The sequence below is a fragment of the Dipodomys spectabilis genome, unplaced genomic scaffold (genome assembly GCF_019054845.1).
Source record: "Dipodomys spectabilis isolate Male_0828 unplaced genomic scaffold, ASM1905484v1 ptg000297l, whole genome shotgun sequence".
NCBI lineage: Eukaryota > Metazoa > Chordata > Mammalia > Rodentia > Heteromyidae > Dipodomys > Dipodomys spectabilis.
The window spans coordinates 3859418-3885669 of record NW_024870974.1 but is presented as its reverse complement, the minus strand read 5'-3'; positions in this window follow the sequence as shown (position 1 = coordinate 3885669).

The following is a 26252-nucleotide window of genomic DNA, read 5'->3' as shown; positions in this document are numbered from 1 at the left end:
AATACTATAACCATGTAGGGGATTTCCATGTTATATTATCTGTCTTTTCTTGGCCAGCTCTTGCAAAATTTGTCTTTGTGAGGAAGATTAACAGATGTATTTGAATGAATCCTTCTTTTGGAATAGAATGGGATTAGGGTCAGTTCTTTCATTTAGAATGTTCTGCGTGACATTTTCTTTCTCTCTTTGGGAAGTGAAATAACATATTGGTTTCACACTCACAATGATTCATTACTCTCTTGGAATGCTATGGAAGTTAGAAGCTGTGAGATACCGAGATAGTTTAGAAAAAGGGTAACAAGGATTGTAAATCTGATATCAGTAGATCCTGAACATATTCATCAGGAAGAGGAGCTATTGAGGAGGAATCTGACTTAAAATAGTCCAACCACTCAAAGACATTGCTAAATATCAGCATTTAATGAACCTTTATGATGGCTCACATTCCTGATTAGATTTTAATCTAATCCTCCAGTGCCAATTTTTACAATGGAAAGTCAGAAGACTTAACTTTTATGTGTATCCTGAGACCTCTGCTCTCACTTTAATTTTCAAGGATCGGGAAGAAAAATGGTAAGGAGATTACATGTGGAATATATAAAACAAATTTTTTTCCTCTCTCTCTTTCTTTTTATTTTGGTTCTGCCTTATAATACATGCAGCTATTCTTGTCTCCTTAACGACTCCCTAGAGATGCAGGTGACAGATCATATTCTACACCAGATATTCCTGGACCTAATCCTTACCACTTCACTTGTTTCCTTCCAATACTCTGTTCATAACCCCACACTCGGCTCTAAAACCATCTTATAAAGCATAAGCCATCTATACATAGTTTAAAAGAGGTTTGTTTCTACTTTGTTGTACAAGAAAATATGTTAAGCCAAGCCTGGTAGGTATATGATATTTGAAATTTATCAACTGTGCCTTCAGCCATTCTGTGTTTAGTTTATACTTGTACTTCTTTTTTTAAACTTCCAGTAAAGATTTATTTTGGTATCAGGATTAAAGCAGAGAGAAATGAAAAATAGGGAAAAAATTTCTGATTCCCTTGTAGGAAATGAAATTGGAAGAATTACCTCTTAAAACATTTCCATACTTTGGAAGTGCTTACCTCAGATAAAAGTGTATTTTCAGGAAGATGGGGAGAAAAATAATCTTTAAAGATTCTCAGACTTAAGCTTTGAATTAGAAAAGTTTCAGTGCTGAATACCTTAGAAAATATAAAATCTATGAATATATGAAAGGTAATCTCAACACTGCAGGAAAGTATCTTTGGGACAAGGCAAGAGAAATACAGAGAATAACTTACTTTATGCAGATAGATTCTGTGGAAAGGATTCAGCTATATTCCAAAGGAAAGAAAGAGGAATCAGAAATGTTCAGACATATTGGAATACCTAAGACAGAAAGTTCTTTGACCATGCTAGGCAGATCTGAGGATAATAGAAATCCTGCAGACAATGTGCAGATTTTCCCAGGTAAGTTTCACAGATTTTTCTGAGGCTCAATGTGAAAGGCAACTAAAATACTAGCTCATAGCACACTGGCAAAATATGATGGGGCAAAATATGGGACCAAGTATTTCTTAACAGAAACAATGTCTATATAGATATTGGATATCACCGACCATCAATTGTATGACTTTTCCAATGCATATTGAGAAACCATGGCCTCAAATTGAAGTGAAACTCTAGGAGAAGGATGGTACCAACTAACATTAGGTCTCTGGAATTTGGTGGGATGGAACTCCAAGGAAAAATTAAATTTAATTAAAAGAAAAATCTAATGTCATGTGTGTTATACTAGCATTTATGAAGTTTGTATCTATTTCCTTCTTTTTTTCCCTCTTGAACATTCTTACCCATCAGTTAAGGGAAGAGAATACGCAGTAGGTTATCACCTAGTGGTAAATGATCAACAACCAGGAAAAGCAAACCCCAAACATTAGCAATTTCCCTGGTTCACAGAATGAACTGGAGTTGCAAGCTTAGATAGATGTCTGTTGTAAATCTAGATGTACATGGATGCTGATAAGGACAGCTAGAGAGATGGATGGATGGTGAGTGGCAAAGTAGATGCATGTGTGGGCAGACAAGGTAATCAGTGTAAAGAGAGATGAGAAATTAAAGAGTGGGGTGGTTGAAATAAGAGTCTCTAGACATTGATCTGAAAGTATCAACTACTTATCTATGTAACTTGAAGGTAAGGATGGGAGGGAGAAAATAGTAGAAAATGAAGGAAGGAATGACATTGTACTCATAACCTGACTTTAGGAATTGTAACCCCTTTGTAGAACTGATGATGATGATGATGATGATGATGATGATGATGATGATGATGATGATGATGATAGTAATAATAATTTTATAAAAGAATCAACTACCTGGCCAGTTTGGGCAGGTAGTTGGATGGTTTGGTAGTTGAAAAAATGAGTTTCTAGACATTGAATCTGCAACCCAGCCAATTTTAAGCAGTCATCACTAATTCTAAAAATGGGCTGGGTGTTCATAAAATCATCTCCCAAAAGGTGGTTCTGGGTGGCCTATTATTAACCACTTCCCATTTGGGCATGAAGAAGTCTCTTCTTTTCTCAACAATTTTTAGGTCCAAATTCAAAAGTAGTTTTGTTTCACTAATGGGTCTAAACTATTTCTAAAGCAAAAGAGTCCATTGTAAATAGAGTTTGTGGAGGACTATTACCTATTCATATAGTACTTCTGATGAATTTTGTGTTTTTGTGGAGGAGGATGGGTTTTAGAGGTTGAGCATGAACTTAATTTTTGACACTGCATTATACCAAGCCGCATTCAATGATATCATTACATTGGTGGATTTCAGAAAGGAAGAGTAAAGGAAATGAACTCTGACAAGATCAATATTCACAGTCAGCATAATCAGAACATGCATACAACTCAAAGTGCAGAAAGTAAGAATAGCCCAAGCAAATGTTGGCCTAAGAAAAATGACATGGATTTTTATCCTAAGAGATTAATGATGTAAGTGTGCCTGGAGTTTATATTCATTAAGTTGTTTAATACAACCCACAGGCAATTAAATATATTTATTGGGTTTTATTTTACTGTGCTTATTGCATATTTACCAGTTACCATTTTTCTACCTGATATTTATGTATATCTGTGTATTTAAAGAAAACAAATATATGTGCTTTTTTATTTTTTCCTTGGCTTTTAAATTTTTAAATTTTAAATTTGATTTTTGCCTGTCCTGGGACTTGAACTCAGGGTCTGGGCACTGTCTCTGAGTTTCTTTGTGCTCAAGGCTAGTACTCTATCACTAGAGCCATAGTACCACTTCTGGCTTTTTCTGTGTGGTTTATTGGAGATAAGAGTCTCATGGACTTTTCTGCCCTGGCTGCCTTTGAACCACAATCCTAAGATCTCAGCCTTTTGAATACCTAGGATTACAGGTGTGAGCCACTGACACCCAGCTTTCCTTGGATTTTTGATATAGTATCTTGTTTCAAATTCTTGCTTGTTTTACCTCAGCCCCTCAGGTGTTTGCATCACAGTTGTGCACAACTATATCTGGCTTAGAAATGTTTTTAATTCACACAATTTGGGGGATGGGATTATTCAAGAAGACCATAGCACGTTGAAGATTCCAAAATGGAATAGAGACAAACCAGATGAAATGCTTATAGTTTACTACTGCCTTTATGCCTTCTGGCCTCATATTATAGCATTAGAAAATATGACTCTACATTCTCATTTCCTCTGATTTTTACAGTCACTGCACTCAACAATGTTTGATAGGAAATGCAGTTATTACCTTACTCATGTAACTGTAACCCCTCTGTATAGTATCTTTACAATAAAAATATGTTTAATAAAAATAGATTTTTTTCTCTATGAAGTTCATGCCAGTTAACTTCAATACACAATAAACACTTAAAAAGAAAAAAAAACTAGTTTCTAATCACCAAAAATGGAATTATATACAGATTATGCACAATATCTAGTAAGCTATTCATAAACATACCCAGCCCATAGAGGATCCTGCTCAGAGCCTAGTGAACAATCATATTTCAGAATATCTTCATGGGAAACCAATACCAGACTATAAGCCCTAATTGGACTTTTTGGCAGCCTTCATTCAAGCATTGATGTAAAACCAATGAATAGAATTTATTTCTTGCTGATCTAAAATAAAAGCATGGCATAAACTTAAGTCGACATTCAATTTCTTGGAAACAGGATAAAGTAAAACTGTGAATGATCTTAAAAAGTTTTCTTGTTATTGTATTTTTTCACTGTATTACATACACTGTGATCTCTTTCTCTTTCTGTCTCTGTCTCTGTCTCTCTCTCTCTTTCTCTCTCTTGCTCTTATGTCCTTTTTCTGTTCATAGTGTAACTGAAGATTAGAAAAGGTGGGTGAATAAAGGTTACCTTGTTTCAGTCTTTGTTTTTAATTTTCTATATTTACCAGGAAGCTCCATCCTGTTGGCAAAGCTATCTCTACTTTAATTCATATAACCAGAATGGAAGTTTAGAATCCGGCATATGGTTTAACTACTGAATGCTATTTGTAGAAAATTTTGTATTTGTGCTGACATGATGTCTGTTGCCTCTGGGAAAAAGCCAATGCTATTTTAATGACAAAATTATTGGGGAAACAAATGTATGAGAGCCTAATTCAAACAACAAAATAAATGTCTCTTTAATTATTTTCAAATGGGGAAAAAAAGTCCAGCAGAGTATTTAATGGTTCAACTGAAAGTTGCATGACACCATGGGTGATTTATTTCATGGGGTGATGGATGCCAAGGTAACTGGATCCGTCACCTTTAATCTCACCATCCCCTCTTTAAGGAGTCTTGTCAACATCGTATCGTTCATGTCAGTTATGCAACTTAGCAAAATATGTGGGAAAGTGCTTGTGTCATTCATCCTGGAAAGTTGTAACAGACAAGGTCTCCAGTTTTATTTATTTTTCTATTGGTACCCATTTCCCAAGATAGATTTAAAAATTGACTATCCCTTCAAATCTAAGCCAATGTCATGAGGTTTTCAGGCAGCTTTTACAGAAATTAACCTCCATAATAAATAAATAAGCAACCATTCATGGATTTGTTAACTAAAAGAGTTGGAAAGATCTAGATTAGGATTTTAAAATTTAAATGCTTAAATTTTTTTTTGAGGGGCTGCGAAGGTGGCTCAGTGGTAGAGTGCTTGCCTTACATGCCTGAGGCCCTGGGTTCGATTCCTCAGCACCACATAAGCAAAAAGAAAAAAGCCGGAAGTGGCGCTGTGGCTCAAGTGGTAGAGCGCTAGCCTTGAGCTGAAGAGCTAAGGGACAGTGCCCAGGCCCAGAGTTCAGGCCCCACGATCGGACCTCCCCCACACACAAAATTTTTTTTTTGAAGCCAGTGGCTGGTGACTCACACCTGTAATCCTAGCTACTCAGGCGGCTGAGATCCGAGGATCATGATTCAAAGCCAGCCCAGGCAGAAAAGTCCATGAGACTCTTATCTTTAGTTAACACTAGAAAACCAGAAGTAGCGCTGTGGCTCAAGTAGTAGAGTGCTTGCCTTGAGCTGAAGAGCTAAGAGACAGTGCCCAGGCCCAGAATTTAAGCCCTACAACCACACACACACACAAAAAAATTTAGACAGGGTCTGTGTATCCTAGACTGGCTTGAAATTTATGATTTTCTTTCCTTGTTTATCTGATTATTGGGACTACAGGAATGAACTGGTTTTCATTTTTACTTTTGTTGGTAAGCATGATGGCTACTTTCTTATATAATGTTTTTAGAAAGAACATCGAAATGAGAAAGTTTAAAATACTTTGAAGTGATTTAAAAAGCTATATTTTGAAGTACACATGACTTACGATACAATGCATATATGTAAGGTATACCACATGAAGTACCATGTATGTACCATTAAGTCATAACTACAGCCAGGGTAACTACAGCCAAAGTCTTATATGACTCAGTATTCTCATCTTATTCTTGGCACCCCACCCCTATTCAATAGTAAGTATTCTCTGATAACTATAGGGAAGCTTGTGCGTTTTAAAACAGAAATGAATGGAATTGTAGAGTATGGAGTTCTCCTGGATCTTACTTCCTTCACTCAACCCAATAAAGTAGTGGCACATCTCACCCATGGTTCCACCTCACATGATTGTCTCTCCGTCAGGTTTAAGTAGCAGCAGTCAATTACAATTAGAAAATAGTAAATAGAAACTTTCAGTGGACATGGCAGCCTTAGTGGAACACTTGGCTAGAATGGGGGAGGTCTAAATTTTAATCCTCAGTTCTGAAAATGAAGAAGGAAGGGAGGGAAAGGAAGGAAGGGAGGAAGGAACATGGATGGGAAGGAGGAAGAAAATTCCAGTTCAATGCAGTAATTTGAGAGAGAGAGAGACAGAGAATACAATGGCACTTGTAAGTGGCATTTAAAATAATTTTAATTTCTGATCACTCAGTACTATCATGTACATACATTATGCACATATTGATCTTTCAATATGAGAATTTTTGACATTATTAAGGTTATTTATTAGTCCTAATGCCTTTAAAATATTTCATAGAAGTTTGTATTAAGATAAGCATGTTCTTTGCTGAAAATACGGATTTACTTCTTTCCTTCAAACATGGATGAAGTTTACTTATTTTAATGCCATTGACCCTGAAAAACACTCTTTGAATTCAGTACTGAGGAGACAGAGGTAGGAGAGTCAAGAGTTTAAGGTCACTATATACTGCATAGTGAGATCCTACCTAAACACACACAGTCACACGCAGGAGCATGAGTGTGCACACCACACACACACACACACACACACACACACACACACACACACACACACTTCTTGACCAATCATTAATCCAAAGTCTCCCTTTCAAGGTCTTTTCCTTGAGTCCTGCCCTTGGTCTGAAACCAGTTTTAGCAAAAACAGCCAAACATATCCTTGCCTTCTTCCTAATTATGGGAGAAATTATTCAGTTTCATACCATTAAGGAGAATGTTGGCTATAATATTTTCATAGCTGAAAATTATGCATAAGAAGTTCCATTGTAGGACTAGTTTGCTGAAAGTTCTTTTTGTCTAAATTAAAAATGAATGTTAGATTTTTGTCAAATTCTTTTTGGGGGTCTATTGATATGATTGTATGATTTTTTTTCTTCTTTTTTACCCTGTTGTGAGATGGATCACATTATTTGAGTTTCACATGTTAAGCCAATCTTGCATAGCTGGAATAAATCTCTGTTGGTCATGGTACATATTTATTTTTATACATTCTTGGAATTTATTTGTTAATATTTTGCTGAGGATGCTGAAATGGATGTCCATGAGAAATATTGATCTGCAGTTTTCTTGTAATGTGCTTGTCTGGTTTAGATAGTTGAGGAATTCTGGCCTCATTAGGTAAGTTTCAAAGCAGTACTTCTGCCTTTAGCCCCTGGAAGAGATTATAGAATATTGGTGTACTTTCTCTGTTAGATTCTAAATGGATTCATTGGTGAACTCTGGTGAACTCATCTAGATCTGGTGCTTTCTATGATTGATGGGTTACTACTAATTTAGAGTAATCCTTCCCTTCCCTTCCCTTCCCTCCCTCCCTCCCTCCCTCCCTCCCTCTCTTTCCTTCCTTCCTTCCTTCCTTCCTTCCTTCCTTCCTTCCTTCCTTCCTTCCTTCCTTCCTTCCTTCCTTCCTTCCCTCCCTCCCTCCCTCCCTCCCTCCCTCTCTCCCTCCCTCCCTCCCTCCCTCCCTCCCTCCCTCCCTCCTTTCCTTCTTTCCTTCCTTCTCTATAGGTTGACCTCAGGGTCTCATACTTGCTCAGTTTGCTTGCTCATGTCTGATGCTCTACCATTTGTGCCATGGCTCCAGCCTAGCTTTCTGCTTGTTATTTTGGAAATGGAGTCTCAAGGACTTTTCTGCCCACATTGGCACACAGACTTTTCTGAGAAGACACTCCCAATAAACTACAACCTCCTCCTCCTAGGCTCACCTCCCAAAGGCTTCACCACTTCCCAACAAAACTACCCTGGGGTCCAAACTTAAGCCAAGTCTTAACTTCAGCACCCTTTGATTGTATTTCCTATAAAGATGGAATTTTAAGGTAGCAAAGTATCCTTTGTACAAGAATAGACATTTTCAAGCATGTTCTTGGGCTCCTCAAAGGAGATACAAGCCTAGAAATAATAAGTATGGGAAGGGACCAAACTGAATTTTGAGGAATAACAAAACATTTCTGGTAAGCCAAAATTATTTTGAGACTTAATTGCCAGATTGGTTTTAAGATTTCTTCCCAATGAGGTGATTTCTACATGCAAAAGAGGTGACATATTTGTGAACAGAGACTCAATTTGGGGGTGAGAGCATGTATTTATATAGCAAAAGATAATATAATTTGCAAAGACCCCCAAAACATTGACTTGGAAAATAATTTAAATGAAAAATTTGGAGTTTATGAATAAAAGATTGGAGACATAAATATTTATAAATAGAGTTTAATAGGCACACATTTTCTTTGAAAAGAGTCATATTCAAGTCCTTTTGCTAAAAAATGTCACATCTGCCTTACAGAAATTATAACAGAAAAACAAGATTTATAAAATCATATAAAAATAAACACTCTACCAACCTAGTGGAAAACATCTGTGCTATTGAACTTATTATAGCAGTTTGTCATGATGGTTTAGAGATAACTATGAATTTTTCTTAGGTTTTGTGTTGGAAACATCTACTCATACATCTGTGGTCTAATAAAGGAGCTATGTTTTGATTGGTTATTCTAAAAAGAAATTGATGGACAAAATGTTCAAGCAATTGAGACAATTAAGAGGTAAAGATGGCCATTGGAAAACCAAACTGCACACTGGAAGGACTCAGAAGTAGTGATGGTCATGCCTATGCTTGCTTATGAAAGCTAAGACAGAAAAATGTCAGTGAAACAAGTAAGTGGAATAAGATGAGAATTCCTTCTATTAGTCAAACGAAGGAATGGTAGTCAGGATAACATTTGAGGTACATTTTTCAACTCCCAAAAGAAAATATTCTTTCCAAATCAGCAAATACTAGTAAAGTAGTCCAAGAAATTTAGCAATGTATTATGATTATAAAGACAATAGAGTTAAAGTGCCTAGTGATCTGATTTACCTATTAAAATAAGGAATGTATATTGGCAAACATATAACAAAATAAATCATGAGAACTGACTCTAGAATTGCTCTCCAGAAAATAAAACTCTTAGCTTATGCAGATGTGGATAGTATCATTATTGTATGATAGATATATATGAAAATGTCTCTCCTAGTATATAATATAGAATAGAAATACCAATTAAACACACTATCACATAACATTATAACCCACCAGAATAGAAAAATTAAATAAAACACATTTCAAGTGTCATAATAACATGTAGTATCCAGAATTTTCATACATTGCTTTAGGCACTTGTGAAAAAAATTACTAGAATCATCTGTCAAAGACGAACTTGTAGATGCTCTATGACCCACCAGTTTTACTCTTAGATGTATATTTAGTAACTTTTATACCAACATTCAAAAACCATTCCTGGCAATTTACTCAAAATGGCCTACTAGAAATTACTTTAGATGCCCATCCAAATTAGAATTGATAAACAAAACTGATAAAACAGGTACAATATTGTGGTGAAAAAATAATAAATTTCTGTGTATGCAAGGACAAAGATAAATATAATCACGAATTTCAAAACAAAGCCCAGATACAGAAGTTCTTCCCTGTGCTGTTGGTGGTGGTAATGACTGGGGAAGGGAACTGTGGGGTCTGGATCTGTTATGTATTTTGACCTGGATGTCAGTCACACAGATGTGATCACTTGATAAAAATATACACTGCTGTATATTTATGATGTGCTCATGTCAGAGTTGGACACATATATGTGCTGTGATCTAATGAAAAAGTACAACTCGGAAAATACTGTTCTAAGACTAGCCAAAGAAGTCCTTTTGAAAAAGCAAGCAGGATTGTAAAAAAAAGTTTTATACCTAACTTCTAGAGAAGAGCCCTTTAAAATATTCTGTTTATGTCCTTGCTACTTATGTGAGAATTTCAAGAAATCGTGGTGATTTATAGCTTAATAAAATATTAATCACACATATAAGTCTATTTTAGATTCCAAAGTGACAAAATAAATCAAATCCCATATTTAAGAAAGTCAAGAAGAATATTAAGAGATGCAATAACTAATAAATGAGTTTCATTAATTACTCCATTCCCAGGGTAGTGCCTTTATAGCCAAGAGAAAAATTATTCACTTTAGATTTTTAAAGCAGTCCCATTAGTATAACTGGATTGTAGTTAAGGGCCTTCTTAAAACACTTTCTAGACATAAATCTGCTGTGTGAAATGGAAACCAACTACTATTAATCGTTTTGTTGCAATTACTTTAGGTATTAAGGAATTCCATCTTGAAGGAATTTATCAAGATTTCTTATTTGTGTGTGTGTGTGTGTGTGTGTGTGTGTGTGTGTGTGTGTGTGCCTGTCAGTACTGGGGCTTGAACAAATTTTCTCTGCTATACCTTTGAATATATTATTCCTTTGCTAGCCTTAGAATTCCTGAAATAAACTATTATTCCAATGGATCTCCCCTTATAGGAGAGACTTGCCTATGGCAAGATCACTCTGCCGATCAAGATGGAGCTTTTGTAGACAGGCAGATTCACTGGCAGCTCTGGGTGTGGAATGAATGGCTGGGGGTTGGGGGGGGCGGGGCTCCTCTAGCTATAGGTGAATGTGTTGCAGTGTCTGAGCATCAATGCTCACAGGATGGACGGACTTGTGCTTTCTCATGGCCTTGGAGCATTTTGTTGCCCAGGCAGGGCTGCCGAGTTGCATCATGAGGCCATCCTGGTAGCATCCTGGGATGTACAACCCAGGGGCTTCTGTGAGCCAGTGCAGTTCACATTCCTGGGGTCTGGGGATGTCTGTCTGTCTGCATCTTGGGCCCCTAAGAGGGAAGAAGTTCTACCTCTGTAGGTAGAATCTCCCCAGTAGCTCCCTGGGTTCATGAGAAGGTCCATGGCACTACCCAACTGCATCGCTGAGCCTTTGAGGCTCGAGTAGGATGCTTAGCTGCTTCCTGAGGCTCAGAAGCCTGATGACTTCCCAGGACTTTGGGTGTGTGAAGTCTCAAGATGACACTCTGTCGCAGGAGGTTGTTAGGGAGCATAATGTAGGCTGGGCAAGGCGGTGGCACGGATTCTCCAGCAAAACCCCAAAGGGAGCTCCAGCCTCTGAGGCCTGCAAGTTTCTCCAGCACCAAGGTCATCAGACATTCGTGGTGTTAGTAAGGAGTGCGAGGGCTTCTTGCTTCTGTTACCAGTGGGTCACGGCTCTCTTGCTTCGAGGTTCACCTGACTGGAGATAAGATGGTAAATGCCACATACTTAGATGCCTCCTCTCCAAACCCCCTCCCCCCCCCCCCTCCCCGCCATGTACTTAGATTCCTCTCCCTCCCGCTTTCTCTTTGCACGGGGTTCTTTGGGCTCAGTCCATCTCAGCCACTTTACCTCAGACATTCCAGTTCAATAGCAGTCATCTTTTTTTTTTTTTTTTTTTTTTTTCTGAGAGCCAGTGGGAGGATGGATGAAGGGAATCATTTTCTGTTTAGGGAACTTTTCTCTGCTAAGCAAATTTAATCCCTCATGTCTCAAACTTTGGCCCTATTTAGAGATTTTCTTTTCCCTCCCTCCCTCCCTCTTCCTCTCCCTCTCCCTCTGTTTCCCTTTCTCCCTGTCTTTCTCTGTTTCTTTCTTTTTTCTTTCTTTCCTTCTCTCTCTCTCTTTCTTTCTCTCTTTCTCCTTCTTTCTTTCTCTCTCTCTTTCTTTCTTTCTTCTGAACAGAAACTTCTGCTTACCTTGTAAATTACTCTAAGTCAAATTTCCTTGGAAGGCGATGGCTTAAAATGGGAAAGAAAGGTGCCATCTCCATGGTGTATGATTTGGTGTATGATTCTGAACAAGGTGCGGCTATGTAGATGGTGGTGGTGGACACCTGTAATACAAGAACATGAAAGGCAAAAGGAACTTAGGTCAGGAGATTAAGGCCAGCCTGGGTTATATAGTAAGACCTTACCTTAAACAAAAACATTTTAGAAAAGAAAACTGTTTGCTAGGAGTTGAGAGTAGGAAGGATAAATAAGTCAGAGCATGAATGACTTTTAGGGCAGTGAAAAATGGCCTATATTCATGATACTGGTAGAAAGCATGTCCTAATTTCATTTGACCAAACCTGTATAATAGAATGTTCTCTTCCAAGAGTGAGCCCTGATGTAAACCATAGGTTAGGGTGATGATGATATGTTGATGCAGGTTTATCAGCTGAAATATAAATGCTCCACTCTGCAGGGGGTGTTGGTAATGAGGGAGGCTATTTTTGTGTGAGAGCAGAGGAAGCGTGCTATGAATCTAAATTCACAAAGTAAGTCTTTTAAAAACAGAAATTTTTCATTGCTTTCAAACTTGTAATAAAGAATGTTCATAGTTTTGTAAAGCTTGTGAGCATTAAAATTATTACATTTTTGGTAAAAATGACAGACACAATATTCTGTATTGGACTAAATTAAATTTGGTTCCAAATGATTTAATTTGGGAGCTCTCAGAATTTTAAAGATGTTGTACACTTAAGGAAGTAGGTTCCAGTATTCTGCTCTTGGTATAGGGGTAACCTACTCATTCTTACTCATTCTTGAGAATGAAAACTTGATTAAAATCACTCAGCTTCTAAATTACACATTTTAATATAATTCCTGTGTTGTCTGCAGAAGCTTGATTTAAAAGGAGGTTTTCAGTGGTGTTTGACTTAATAATCAGGGGGAAATCCTATGAAATTATAAGTGGAAGAAATAGAAAGTCATCTTTTAGTTCAATATCTTTCATTTTTGTAATGGATAATAATTGTGTCTAATATGACTGGCCTTCATAAGCTTATTAGTGGTAATTTGAAAAGATAATTGGGCTGGGCACTGGTGGCTCACGCCTATAATCCTAGGTACTCAAAAGTCTGAGATCTGAGGATCATGGTCCAAAGCCAGCCTGTGCCAGAAAGTCTGTGAGACTCATCTCCAATTAACCACCAGAAAACTGAAAGTAGCTCTGTAGTTCAAAGTGTTAGAGCATTAGCCTTGAACAGAAGAGCTCAAAGACAGCGTCCAGGCCCTGAGTTCAAGCCTATGAATGACTAAAAAAAGAAGAGACTATTAGAGTCAATGAAAAAATGTTATAGCATAACAGACTTTCAAGATGCAATCACTTGCAATGTAGGTGCTATGATCTGCTTATTCAAATTTCAGATAGGAATTTTAGAAGTACATAAAATATACTTTTAATATTTACAGGTTTGATAAAGGAAGAAATATAAGAAATAATAAAGGAAGATAAAATATTCTCACTAACTGTGTATTGTATGGATGTAGATATGTGAGTATTGGTGTACAAAAAAGAGAAAGGGTGATAAGAAAATCTGGGTCCTGGGCTGGGAAGATGGCTCAGTGGTAGAGCATTTGCCTTGCTTGCTCGAGGCCCTGGGTTCTATTCCTCAGCACCACATAAGCAAAAAACAAAAAACCGGAAGTGGCGCTGTGGCTCAAGTGGTAGAGCGCTAGCCTTGAGCTGAAGAGCTGAGGGACAGCGCCCAGGCCCAGAGTTCAGGCCCCACGACAGGACCCTGCCCCCCCCCCAAAAAGGAAAATCTGGGTCTTTATTTCTGTAAGTGGTTTCTCCTCAATTATAGATAATGCTCCACTCAGCTGACACATAGTGCTACCTGTGTCTCTGTGCTTTCCAGTCAGTGTTTTTGTTTTGTATTTTTGTCTGTCATGAGGCTTGAATTCTGGGCCTGGGCACTGTCCCTCAGCTCTTCAGCTAAAGGCAAGCGCTCTACCACTTGAGCCACAGTGCCACTTTTGGTTTTCTGGTGGTTTATTGGAGATAAGAATATCATGGAGTTTCTTGCTCAGGCTGGCTTAGAACTGGGATCTTCAGATCTCAGCCTCCTGAGTAGCTAGGATTACAGGCATGAGCCACCAGTGCCCGGCTTTCCTGCCAGTGTTTTTGTCTTGTTTTTGTTTTTTGTGTCTTATATGAAATCATTGTCTGTTACTTAACATTGAGAATATTTGTCAAATGCACACACTTCTTAGACATCTGTCCTTTACTTACTTGGTCAAAAATCTTTACCGTATCTGATTTCCAACATAATATTTTTCCAAATTGGCTTAAATAGTTAACTCATTTATTTTGAATTATCATTATTTATTTACTTGGGTTTTTACTTGTCTTCCCATGTACTAGAGACTTTTAAAGGGCAGCTATCTCTCTGGGAAAGACATAATAAGCTTGTACCATAAGCAGAGTATCTCTGCTTAATTCAACTCTGTGCCCTCTGGTACCAGTTCAGTGTCCACACCTCTCCATGAGCTGCTTTTGTATATGTGCTGTCCACAGGAAATGTTTCCAAGGTCATTTGTAAGTGGAATTTTAGAAATCTGCTTATTAGATTTCCAGACTGACTTATAAAAGTCTGTCTTACCCTTTGTCTGAAATACTTCTGATTACAAAGAAACAACAACAACAGCAATGCTACTGTGAAAATCATGATGAAAGTATGGAAACTTGAAATTGAATAAAAAATTGTGCTTAATGTTCAACAGTTGTATTTGAGAAATTTTAATCTGTGGAAAATGAAAAATGAAGGAGACTTTCAAAAATCCTCAGGATTTGTGTTTGTAGAGATGAATAAAACTGTCCTTTCATTGTGTCTGATTCGACATCAAAGTTTATGGATTTTCCTTTGTTTTATATTGTTCTCGTCATCTGCTTTGACAATTCCCAGCTGTGTAACCTTGGACTTGTTAATCTCTGTGTCCCATCATAAAAAAATGAAGGTAATAGTAACTATCTCAGTGGGTTATTGTTGAAGATTAAATAAGATGCCGAATATACAGCATTAAAAACAGTATTTGGCACATATCAAGAGTTCTACGAAAATACTGAATGTTTTTGTTGTTACTTATCATCTTTTCTGAATGCTCTTACATCCCCCTTTAACTTATTTAACACATTCCATTTTGTGTTAAAAGGACCTATGTTATATTTAATTTACTTTTGACCTTACTGCAAACAGAGGGTAATTTATATTACACAGGTGATATATTAACTGTGGCTAATAAATATTTCAACAAATACTTATTTGTTGAAATAATTTAAAAAAATCTTTTCTTTTCTTTTTTTCCAGTCCTGGGGCTTGAACTTAGGGCTTGGGCCCTGTCCTTGAGCTTTTTACTTGCTCAAGGCTAGCATGCTACCACTTGAGCTGCAACACCACTTCTGGCTTTTTTCTGTTAATGTGTTACCCAGAGCTTCATGCATACTAAGCAAGCATTCTACCATGGAGCCACATTCCCAGCCTTTGTTATCATTTCAAAGAAAAGCAAAGAATAGAGGAGAAAAGCAAATGCAATTTTCTTAGGTGATTAGACAAAGTATGGAAGGAGAGAAAACAAAGCAAATTAGATAGGGACAATTAGACCTGGGGGAAAATTCGACCTAGGGAAGATCTGCTTGTGATTATAAAATGGAACACAAGAAATAGCAGTAGTGGTAACTTGGTTTTAATGTAAAGATATATCTCCATTGGAAGAAACGTCCTTGACTCTTAGCCAAACATACTACTGTTCTCAGCTGTTGTGTAGCAGGGAGCCTTTTTTTTTTCAATATGTTTTTTATTGTAAAAATACTGTATAGAGGGGTTACAGTTACATGAGCAAGATCATGAGTACATTTCCTATCAAGCATTGTTGCCTCTTCCTTTGTTTTTCCCCTACCCTCCCTTCCCTCCCACCTCTACAACTACACTTCCCCCCTTCCCCTTCCCTTCCCTCCCTACCTAAATTGTAAAGATCATTTTCAACGTAGTGTCTTGTACATCTCATTGTTACCATGGGTCAACCTGTATCCCTATTTCAGCATTTTGGTTTTTCCCTTCCCCTCTCCAAGCTAGAGAAATGTATGTACAAGATGCAGGGCACCGACATCAAATACAGTGAAAACAGGGGTTATATCATGGGGAGGAACATACAAAGAAACAAAAAAATCACATGGTACATTATAAATACGTTAAGAACAATAGCAAGAAAGAAAAAAACACTTTTGTCCCTATAGGGACATGTATGGACTCCATATTATGTGTCAGGAACCAAAAAAAACCCAAAAACAAACAAACAACAAAAAAAGCTGTAACAACACAACCTATTTTCTCTCTTCAAAGGGCTCCCTGTGTGAACAGAGAGACACTGAGCTGACAGATATGATCAAGTAAAAGAAAAGCCCTCAATGGTTCTTACAGTGGAATCTAGTGTGAATTTGGGTCAGAAATTTTATGAGGATTCTAGAGGAGAGGCAAAAAGCTGATAAGTTTTAAACAAAACTGTGTAGGAATTCATGAGATAGAAAGGATGTGGAGAGCCAAGAAAAACAACTGTAAAACTGAAGGCACAAAAGGAGCCCAGAAAATAAGGAAGTAGTGAGGCATTTCATTGTGGCTGGATTACCGGGCATCTGGAAGAGAACAAAACAAATTGAGGTCAGCCTCTAGTTTAGGGACATTAAACTCTTAATATCATGCTATGGAGCTTTGATTTTTGTCCCTTAAGAAGTATAGAGCCAGCAGAAACCCGGATCAAGAAGAGAGTTATAACTGAATGTGTTTTTACAGGAAAATGGAGAAGAGCATGAGTTTGAGAGAAAGTGATTCAGAATGTGCAGTTAGGAATCTATAGAGCCTTCCAAGGAAGACATGATAGAGACAGGAGGACTGAAGATGAGGGTGTTGGTTCAGAACTATCAGTGGGTAGACTCAACTGAATGTCATGAGTGATTTCATGAGTAGTAAGGCAGATAGAGAAATCAAAGATGGCTCCTACCAGTTGTAGGCGACTCAATGCACCCTGTTGCCACTAAAGAAGAGAAGACACTCTAATAATAACAGAAAAAGAGTGTGACAGAAGAAACGTTAAATGTAAGGAACTCGGCAGTAGATACTCTGTAGTTTTTGTAGATGGTTATACAAGGTTATATTTTTTTTGTATTAACCAACAGACCCAGAGTTAGCATCTAATATTTCTTCACTCTGCTTATCGCTTGCCAACCTGAAGTGTTTTAAACCATTGTCGTTAAAAAGCTGCAAGGGACCCAAGAGACCATTGCAAAATCCCCTCGGTTAAGTGCCAAGTTTATGGAAAAGTGCGTCTCTATGTGAACACTTAGGAAATTCGTTCTTTTGCAGCTCTTCTGTATGAATTCCAATCCTTCCTGGGCCCTTCCACTTGAACTTTTAATCTTTTCTGTTGCTTTTCTGTCATTGCTCTCCAAGTTTTCTTATCCTTCTTTAGTTTCTGGACTTCAAACTGGATATAGTACTCTAACAAGTTCCTGACCCAATACACAGTGGGACCATCGCTATTGAATGTTATGTCCTCGTTAGTGCATTCTGCTAGCTTGCTGGTTTTAAAAATAATAGCAGTGTGCTGCTAGCTCACGGTTGAGTTCCTGACTCACAATGGCACCTTTTAGTCTCTGTGTCAAACCTACTCTTCCCCATCTAGAATATATGTCACGTATTTGTTTTTCTCTCTTCACTGCCTTTCTGCCAAGCATTTGCTATCATTTTAAGTTGTCAAGATCATTTTGGGATTTCCATCTCCTCTTCAAAGGAGCTAGGCATACTGCTCATGTTCTGTGTTGCTATAAACCTAAAATGTTTTTAGATTGCTAAGATTTCTAAGCTACTCCAAGTCCCTAATCAAACCCCTAGGGTGGGGTTTGAAAGGCTCAGTGGGAAGTACTCTGAGCAGGTGAAACTGATCATTGCTCTTGTGTCACATTCTGAAAAATGAGAAAAAGGAATCAGATCCAATTAAACACTACAAAAACTCACTAGACACAATGCTTGTCACACCAGACTGTTTAGCAGCACTAGTGTCCTTACTTGTTATGCTTAGTGAGAACTGCTTAATTCCTAACAGAAGACATAGGTTTGTTAAGTCAGAAATTCAACTTTTGAATAATTGAGTTTATAGACGATCATAACAAAATTTTATCTACATCTATAAATAAATGTATACTACTGGAAAGCAGATTATGTTTTTAATTAGAAGAATTATGCTGGGTACTAGTGATTTATGCCTGTAATCCTAGCTACTCAGGAGGCTGAGAAGCTGAGTTCATAGGCAGCAAGGCAGGAAAGTCCATGAGATTAACCACCAAAACAAATAACAGGAAATGGCATTATGGCTCAAGTGGCATGCAGCATCAGCCTGTGCATAAAAGCTAAGAGACAGTGCCCCAATCCCTAAGTTCAAGCCCAGTACTAGAGAAAAAAAAGAAAAAAATCAGAATAATTATAATAAAGCCAAAGTTCTTGAGATAATATGAGACCCTTTATTGGATACTCATTTTCTTAATAAAAAATATTTACTACGTTAAGCATTTATAAATGGCTTTAATATTTTCTCTCTGACATAAATATGTATTTTTCTAACAGGTTGATATATATGTATAACAATTTCTCTTATTGACTATTAAGTAACATTTTGTTATTTATATGATATTCATTTTCCCATAATGACAAGTATTTGTTCTGTTAGCATTTTTGTTAGATAGTTTTCTCATTCCAATGAGTAAATATCAAAAAAGAGATAAATGTAGCTTGTTTAAGAACAAATTCTCCATTCATGCTTTTATGTATGGAAGAATCAATGAGCCCACAGATATACCTCGAAAACTTCATAGTTAAAGCCGATCTTTCAGGCTGGGAAGGTGGCTCAGTGGTAGAGCGTTTGCCTTGCATGCATGAGGCCCTGGGTTCGATTCCTCAGAACCACATAAGCAGAAAAAAAAGCCAGAAATGGCACTGTGGCTCAAGTGGTAGAGTGCTAGCTTTGAGCTGAAGAGCTGAGGGACAGCGCCCAGGCCCAGAGTTCAGGCCCCATGACCGGACCCTCCCCCCCAAAAAAAGCCTGTCTTTCCCCTGTCTTTTCATTTAACAAATGTTTATTGAGTATCTTCTATGCCAGAGACACTCTGCAAAGTGGTACAGGTACCAACTTGAATGAAAATAATAATAGCTTTGTGGAGCATACAGTCTTGTAGGAGTGATATACATATGCCAACACACATTGGAGTGAAATATGAATACAGTAATAGAAAGGTACAGGATGAGGATACACAAGTGAACTTCCTCTGTAATTTTCTCCTTAAAGTCCATCCAAGTGACCCCTTACCTTCTCACTGCCACGCACCAATGGTTATAACACAGTTGAAAAGTGTTTTGGAGTTACACAGCAATGAGAATGCTATGGGTTATGACTCACAAGAGGTTGCCCTTTCCAGCCTGCTCTATCCTGATGGCAGCTGGTAGCAATAACTCCACGTCTGCCAGCTACTTTCAGCAACTGAGGCAGAATGCAGAGAACATCCATTTGTGAATTTATTTCACACATTTCCAAAATAAATCAGTAGATCTATTCTACACAGGAACTGGGATAAGTTTATCCTTAATCCAATGGTATTACTGGCTTTAGACAAGGAAATTAGAAAAGTAGAAGTCCTGATACTATGATACTAAAGAGAAAAGATGTTAAAATGTACATATTAAAGAATTATGAGTGAGGAAAAAAATGTACTCATTACTTGACTTATGTAACTATAACACCCTCTATACATTACTTTTATAATAATGATAAATATATGCACATACATACACATAATTATATATAAACATACATACACATACACACAAAGTTTGGTCACAGTGCCTTAGCTTTTTGCTCCAGATTGAGGCTGTACCATTTGAGTCACAGCTTCATTTCCAGGTTTTTGTTTACTTGTTTGTTTTTTTTTTTGGATCCAGTCGTGGGGCCTGACCTCTGGGCCTGGGCACTGTCCCTCGGCTCTTCAGCTCAAGGCTAGCGCTCTACCACTTGAGCCACAGCACCACTTCCGGCTTTTTTCTTTTTGCTTATGTAGTGCTGGGGAATCAAACCCAGGCCTCATGCCTGCAAGGCAAGTGCTCTACCACTGAGCCACCTTCCCAGCCCCTGGTTTTTGGGCTTGTTTTTGTGGGCTTCATTCAGTGGCTAATGAGAGATAATCCACTTTCCTGCCTAGCCTGGCTTAGAACCTTGTTCTTCAGATCTCAGCTTTCTGTGTAGCTAAGATTATAAGAGTGAGCCACAGGCACCCCACTTTTTTTCTTTTTAATTTAATTTTTGTTACTCATTATAGTAGTACTTATTTTGAGTTCCTGATCTTGGTTTTACTTGGATATGTTTCTCTTGGATGCATTTATAGTTATTTTTCTTTTCTCTAATTTTGTTAGGATGCCCAAGGGGTTTGGGACAAGGTTGCCTCTAAATTAATAGAAAAATGAGCTACATTTGTATTCTTTGTTATTTGCCAGAATGCCATTTGGAATCCTCTCTTGGAATATGAATTTCTCAAATACTCATCACAGTGGAATTCAGGTGCAAAGTAAACACAGTGGTTCCAGTATCAGCATCCATTTAGCTAAGGGGAAGTGGGGAGATTTTGGGTCTATTATTATTTTGAACAGATTGCTTTCCATGTGCTATGGAGAGTGGGCAGGGAGAGAGTCGTTTAAGGTTTATATTGGAAGTAATTGAGTAACTTACATATTGTATGTTCAACCATAGCCCAAACAGAAGTGAAATCATTATGCCTAAAAAATAAAACAAAACAATAAAGCAATTCAGGTGGCCATATGTGGCTTTCTATTTTCAAATTCAGCAAGATTTTTCTCCTGCTGATTTTCACCTGCAGAAACATCATGAGAAATGTTTGATGGTTGTTTGATCAGTGTCATAAGCACTAGCCCAAAGTGAGAAACTCTCACTTTCTTACAGCCACAGATGATATTTTTCAGCTGGTTGGTGGTACAGGGTTGACCAGATGGCCCCTGGCTCACTCAATTCAAAATTAGGCCAAAGTGAGTCCTCTGCATCCTCCCTGCCTGTGCTGTGGATCTGGCTACAGCAACATTTCCACATCTGCTATACTTACCCACATGATCCACGTGCAGTGAATAGCTCGTCCCATATCTGGGCCTAGATTTGAAATATGTGTGTTAACTTGAGGAGGCCTAGTGCCAGCTGGCAATGGTGGGTGGATTTCCAAATGCAGAATTTCATCCGAACTGGGACTCACATGATCTGAAGCACATTTATGTTGGTGCAGGAAGACTGGAGTCACAACAAATAAATTGAAAGATCATTTCATGATGGGTTGTACAAGTCATTGTTTTTCAAAAAAAAATTAAAAAAAATGTTTTCTATCACACAAAGGCCAGAGATCACATAACTCCTGTTCAGGACCATCCATCAAATAGACTTGCTCTCACCAAAAGGCTAAGTTGCCAAAAAATAGAGTGTCAGAAGGATTTCAGCATTTAAGACTACATGTAATACTTATCCATAAGCCAATGGCTGAGAATGGCTGAGTTTCCTGAACTTATAAGATCTTGTATTTATAGATTTATATCTCTATATTATTATTGCTTATAATAATCTATAGATGATTATATCTATAGATATTTATAAATTTATATCAAGTAGAAATTATATAATGACCATGTCTGAATAGAAACTTCTTTTATGTATATTAGTATAGTCTCCAACATATTCAGATTTAGTTCCATAAAGATATTGACAACATGGTAGGTAAAGTGTTATGTTTACCTAATAAATTCAGCAGTATGTGGTCATAATAGTAATTTATGAAGGCAAATTTCTATCAAATCTATCTTCTAAGCTTAATTATAGTCTCTGTCTTTTTTATCCAGTACATTCTCAGTTATGATAATGCTGTATACTAAGCACTTTAAAATGCCAGGCAATGATTTTGAGTTTGCTACAAGCATGATTTCAACTATTGATGTAATTTAAAAGAAAAACTTTGAAAACAATTTGTGGCTTTAAAAGAAGCTGCAAAAATCACCTCAGTTACAAACTAACTTCTCCTGAGTCTTGGACTCAAAATATGTTTAAAATTTTTGAAAAGAGGCCTTTTCCCTATAACTTCTAATATTTCAAAGATTTTATTTTAGTATGTGAAAGTGTGTATGCATACATTTATAATTTAATTTAATTTAACTTATATTTAATTTAATTTCAACTTTTAGAAGAAAGGTAGATTTTCTGGAAAAGAATTATTAAGAATAGATTTTAACTCCTGAAATTATACAAGGCCAATTTTTTTTTTGGTCAGTGGTGGGGTTTGAACTCTGGGCCTGAGCACTGTCCCTCAGCTCTTCAGCTCAAGGTTAGCATTCTACCACATGAGCCACAGTGCCACTTCCGGTTTTCTGAGTGGTTTATTGGAGATAAGAGTCTCACAGACTTTCCTGTCTGGGCTGGCTTTGAACTGTGATTCTCAGATACTCAGATCTCCTGAGTAGCTAGGATTACAGGTGTGAGCCACTAGCACCCAGCATATAAGGCCAATTTTAAGGGACTGCCATACACATTTCATCTTTTTAAATCAACAGGATTTACAAAGTGGGAAACACAAATGCAGAAAGCATACAAAGTTTTGTAATCTAACCAGACAAAAATACGAACACCTTCAGTACATAAATAAATGAATGGTAAATAAATGGTTCTAACCACTAGCCCAACATTGTGTGAGTCAGCTTCCTGCTACTATAAGAACTAGTTGAGATTAACAACTTATATAGACAAAGGGTTTATTCTGGAAGTTTCTGTCTATATTTGACTGTCCCTGTCACTTGTGGCCTATGGCAAAACATGAGTGCCTCATGGAATACTGTGTACTTCATGATCAGAAAGTGAAAACGAGAAAGAAGGAAAGGCTGAAGTCCTACTGTCCCCTTCAAGGAGAACCCTTAAATGACCCTAAGCTGCCCACTTGGCTCCCACTGTATACCAAGAGCACTTTCTTTGAGGAGAGACAAAAAATGACTAGAGTTACACAATGTCAATTGGTTTGCTCATGAGTGCTCTGTTTTTTGTCTCTATGGGGTGCTTTTTATTTGCTTACATTTAGACAGTGATCTGATTTTCTTCTAATCCTAGGGACTAGGGTTTGATGTAATTAGTCAGCATTTAAATTATGTAGATATAGATCACCTAAAAAAATATGTACGGAAACTTGCTGTTTTTTATTGTCGAGATGATGTACAGAGGGGTATCAGTTACATAAGGTAAGGTAATAAGTATATTTCTTGCTTTCTTCTAGAAAGTTTGGTTCTTCTTCTTCCTCCCCTTCCTCTGCCTCCTCCTCCTCCCCCTCCTCCTCCTCCTCCTCCTCTTTCTTCTTGTTCTTGTTCTTCTTGTTCTTCTTCTTTTTTCTGAGTGTTTCAATACTAGGAACCAGATTATCCCTAGAGATAACACAGCCCTTAAGTCCTGTTGTCTCAACAATAGATGAGTCCACATTTTTCATCCCCATATTCTGGTTCCTACTAACTGAAAATGAGCCTATCTCAGGTTCTGGGACAAAGTGTTTATAAATCAAATCATGGGTGACTTCATCATTTTAGAAAAACATTCTTTTTTAAAAATTTTTTATTTTTGATGGTCATGGGCCCTGATCTCTGGGCCTGGGTGCTGTCCCTGCACTCTTCAGCTCAAGGCTAGAGCTCTACCACTTGAGCCACAGCTCCACTTCCAGCTTTTTCTACTTATGTGGTGCTGAGGAATTGAACCCAGGGCCTCATGCATGCAAGGCAAGCACTCTACCATTGAACCACCTTCCCAGCCACAGAAACACATTCTTAATAGTCACTTTTACAAATTACTACTGCTACAAATATCCATATTCTTCATTAACACATTGTGATTTTCATGATTTCATGTAGGGCCTGAGTGACTTGAGAGACAGAATGGCACAAGAGAATATTACTAGACTGAAACATGCAAGACGAGGTGCATAGCTTTAAGTGCCTTCACTTAAAAGCTGTTTGTTTTTGGGCAAGCTTCTGAATCTCTGTGAGACTCAATTTTAAACATGCAAGCCAGAATATGATGAACCTCTGTTGAATATTAATTACATGGCGTGTACAAAATGCAATGCTAAGTGATTATTAAATCTCGTTTGCATTGTGTGGTGAATGCCAGCATAAATGAGCCTGAACGAAACTTAAAGCAGCAGTCAGATAAGAGTTTTAGCATCTACCATATATTTGTAGTTGCTATATTGAAATGTGGTTCCTAGTTGAGTCTTGGGACTGATATGCTTATTTCTTAACTCGTATCTTCTACCCAGAGTGAGAAATGATATCTTCCATTATACATTCTAATGTCTAATCCATCCTCATGAGACCAGGGGTAAAAGGATGAACTCTAAGTAAGATCTGTATCAAAGATATTCAACTTTTCTTTCTCAATCTGCGTATTATATTAACACTTTGGGAGATACGGGGGAGAGCAGGTACTGTTCTCAGTGATGGAAGAAAGGGCTTTCTGAGGCCAAAGAAGCATTATTGTGGACATATAACCAACTAGAGCTTCCTATGGCTATAAGTATGTGCCGGGCTTTGTAACCCTTTACATCACTTAGGTATGTTTATGGAGTGTTTTATTGTATGCAAACCCTTACCATGCAAGAAAAGAAATGCAGTTCTTTCTTAGGTAGTAGGATGAACAAAATTTGACAAAAAACAAGAATGGAATAGGAGAATAGGGGCACTAACATCTTGTGTGAAAGCAACAGTAAAGGTCTCCTCACTAGGAGATGGCTGAAGTCTTGATGTCATTTATGTGAGTATGTTTGCTTCCTTCTGTTTGGTATGTCTCAGCAATGTATCACTCAAATCATTGGCTCACACATATCTCTTTGAAAAATGAGCTTTGCTGGGCACCAATGGCTCACTCCTGTAATCCTGGCTACTCAGGAGGCTGAGATCTGAGGATTATAGTTCAAAGCCGGTCTGGGCAGGAAAGTTCATGAGATTCATTTCTAATTAATCACCAAAAAGACCAGAAATGGAAATGTGGCTCAAGTGGTAGAGATCTAGCCTTGAGTAAAAAGCTCAGGGACAGTGCCCAGGCCTTGAGTTCAATTCTCAGGAATGGCACCCAAAAAATAAAATAAATGAAGGACACCATAGAGCCTATGTTTCTTTGGGTCTGTCTTACTTCACTTAATAATATGATTCTTTCCAAGTCTTTCCATTTCCTTATGAATGGGGTGATGTCATTCTTTCTGATGGAAGCATAGAATTCTAATGTGTATATCTACCACATCTTCTTGATCCATTCATCTACTGAATGGCATCTGGGTTGGTTCCATATCTTAACTGTGGTGAATAATGCTGCAATAAACATGGTTGTGTTGATAGCTTTAGTGTGGCCTTGCTTGTGATCATTTGGGTAAATGCCTAGGAGTGGGATTGCTGGATCATAGGGGAGCTCTGTGCTTATAGTCTTCGGAGGAAATTCTATACTGCTTTCTGGAGTGGTTGAACCAGTTTGCATTCCCACCAACAATGTAGTAAGGTTCCCTTTTGGCCACATCCCTTCCAGCATCTACTATTATTTGTCATGATAATGGACATTCTAACTGGGGTGAGGTAGAATCTCAATGTTGTTTTGATTTGCATTTCTTTTATGGCCAGAGATGTTGATTTGACAATAAATGTACTCATTACCTTACTTATGTAACTATAACCCTCTGTACATCACTTTTACAAAAAAATTACATTAAATTAAAAAAGAAAAGAAAAAAGAATAAGGTTTGGAACAAGATTCTTGCCTTTCTCTATCACCTACTTCCACTATTTTGCAGCTGATACAGTGTCTAAAGCTCTGTCAACCCTTCCCTGAACACCTAAGGACTATGTTTAATGCTATCACATTATACCTTGTGTCTACTTTATACTACTTAAGCCAACATGTTTAATTGAATAACAAAACAATTATGAACTCTTAATAAGATAATATTATATTTTGTCTTCATAGTGTTTCATAACACTAGTTCCATATCACAGTCATTTTTCTTCTCTCATTTCAATACATAGAAAAAGCAATTCCATACAAAAATTGGCTTATGACTGGACTACAACTTTATGAACCTGTTAGTCAATGAATCTTAACCATTTCTCTTTGCAAGCGTGAATAAATATGGCTTATAGATTCTTGTGACATAGTCTACCTTGCCAAAAAATAAGTTGCTCTGGAGGGAAATTGTTC